Genomic DNA, 2,500 nt, shown 5'->3' on the forward strand with positions numbered 1-2,500 from the left:
TTGCTCTCAAGTATGTTCCCAAGTTTTACACTTTCGTGCTTTGCATGAATGGGAATGGAACCGTGTGTGTTGAATGAGGCTCCTTGTGAGCACTGAACTTTGTCCGGTGGAGTTCCTTTTTGTGTTGCTGTAATTGTGTCATTTCTCGATGAGAAAGATTAGGCAACATTTAGTCACTTCTAGCCATGATGCTCAATTTATTTACGAATGTACCCTAGTTACTAGGGACCGTTTACGTTGGAGAACAAGATCTATTGTATGCCTGTGTATTTGGGGAAGTCAAATCTGAAATAATGATGAAATTGCGTGTATCCAAAGTTAAAACTCGTGATTTGTCGCCCTCTGGTGTGTAAAAGATGCAAAAGCTTACAGCACCTGGTAATCCCAGGCGGTCTCCCATCCAAGTACTGACCAGGCCCGAGCCTGCTTAGCTTCCGAGATCGGGCGTATTCAGGCTAGTATGGCCGTAAGCCAGGGAGGCTGTCCCTGACGCTCTACTTAAAGGGAAGGCAATATCCGTTTCTGCCGCTGATACTTGCAAATGAACTGTCTCTCTACTCTAAAGTCCGGGACACACCAGCGCGCCGCAGACAGTCCCTGCTAACACGAAACGTTGTGGCAACGTTGTGGCAACGTTGTGCGTTAGCTTGGGTGCCACACCAGACCGGAACTATATTTTACAAAACGAACACATTGTCTTGATAAAACAGCTGTAATTGAGTGCCTGACACGCCAGTCAAGTGCAATCTTGAGAAGGTGTGCATTTCAGTAAGGATTTCAATTGACATGCAGTATGAAACTGAAAGGAGGTTGCATCACTATGATGCATAACATTGCATGTATTATATTTTCAAGTGTGTGCATTCATCCTGTTGTTATTTTGTTTTGAAAGCAGAAGAATCATTCAACAGGTTGCTGAGACAAATGTAAACCAGTAAAACATATGAAGAGAAACAAACCTTGAATATAAGTTCAGTTGTTTAAACATTTGACAAACTATGGTGAGGGGGTAAGAAAACACACAAATCCAGCAGCTCCTGTATTTCAATACACCAGAACCCAATATTATTGGCGAGTCGGGTAGTCCATCATCACAGTTCGAGGGCAGGCATCATTTCAGTAATTTCATCCCGTTGCATTCACATCCGTGCCTTGAATGAGATTGAATGTGATCTTTGCTCTCAAGTATGTTCCCAAGTTTTACACTTTCGTGCTTTGCATGAATGGGAATGGAACCGTGTGTGTTGAATGAGGCTCCTTGTGAACACTGAACATTTCCCGGTGGAGTTCCTTTTTGTGTTGCTGTAATTGTGTCATTTCTCGATGAGAAAGATTAGGCAACATTTAGTCACTTCTAGCCATGATGCTCAATTTATTTACGAATGTACCCTAGTTACTAGGGACCGTTTACGTTGGAGAACAAGATCTATTGTATGCCTGTGAATTTGGGGAAGTCAAATCTGAAATAATGATGAAATTGCGTGTATCCAAAGTTAAAACTCGTGATTTGTCGCCCTCTGGTGTGTAAAAGATGCAAAAGCTTACAGCACCTGGTATTCCCAGGCGGTCTCCCATCCAAGTACTAACCAGGCCCGAACCTGCTTAGCTTCCGAGATCGGACGAGATCGGGCGTATTCAGACTAGTATGGCCGTAAGCCAGGGAGGCTGTCCCTGACCCTCTACTTAAAGGGAAGGCAATATCCGTTTCTGCCACTCATACTTGCAGTTGAACTGTCTCTCTACTCTAAAGTCCGGGACACACCAGCACGCTGCAGACAGTCCCTGCTAACACGAAACGTTGTGGCAACGTTGTGCGTTAGCTGGGGTGCCACACCAGACCGGAACTATATTTTACAAAACGAACACATTGTCTTGATAATACAGCTGTAATTGAGTGCCTGACACGGCAGTCAAGCGCAATCTTGAGAAGGTGTGCATTTCAGTAAGGATTTCAATTGACATGCAGTATGAAACTGAAAGGAGGTTGCATCACTATGATGCATAACATTGCATGTATTGTATTTTCAAGTGTGTGCATTCATCCTGTTGTCATTTTGTTTTGAAAGCAGAAGAATCATTCAACAGGTTGCTGAGACAAATGTAAACCAGTAAAACATATGAAGAGAAACAAACCTTGAATATAAGTTCAGTTGTTTAAACATTTGACAAACTATGGTGAGGGGGTAAGAAAACACACAAATCCAGCAGCTCCTGTATTTCAATACACCAGAACCCAATATTATTGGCGAGTCGGGTAGTCCATCATCACAGTTCGAGGGCAGGCATCATTTCAGTAATTTCATCCCGTTGCATTCACATCCGTGCCTTGAATGAGATTGAATGTGATCTTTGCTCTCAAGTATGTTCCCAAGTTTTACACTTTCGTGCTTTGCATGAATGGGAATGGAACCGTGTGTGTTGAATGAGGCTCCTTGTGAGCACTGAACTTTGTCCGGTGGAGTTCCTTTTTGTGTTGCTGTAATTGTGTCATTTCTCGATG

The 2,500-nt window shown here is 43.2% G+C and overlaps 1 non-coding gene and 1 pseudogene across 1 annotated transcript; both read right to left on the reverse strand.

Moving 5' to 3' along the window:
• Window positions 1-363: 363 nt before the first annotated feature.
• On the reverse strand, window positions 364-472 carry LOC136757711 (uncharacterized; annotated as a pseudogene).
• A 1,066-nt stretch (window positions 473-1,538) lies between these two features.
• LOC136756321 (5S ribosomal RNA) lies at window positions 1,539-1,657 on the reverse strand. Its single transcript, XR_010818412.1, has one exon. It is a non-coding gene; the product is annotated as a 5S ribosomal RNA (ribosomal RNA).
• Window positions 1,658-2,500: the final 843 nt, after the last annotated feature.

The sequence above is a fragment of the Amia ocellicauda genome, chromosome 8 (assembly GCF_036373705.1).
Source record: "Amia ocellicauda isolate fAmiCal2 chromosome 8, fAmiCal2.hap1, whole genome shotgun sequence".
NCBI classification, from domain to species: domain Eukaryota; kingdom Metazoa; phylum Chordata; class Actinopteri; order Amiiformes; family Amiidae; genus Amia; species Amia ocellicauda.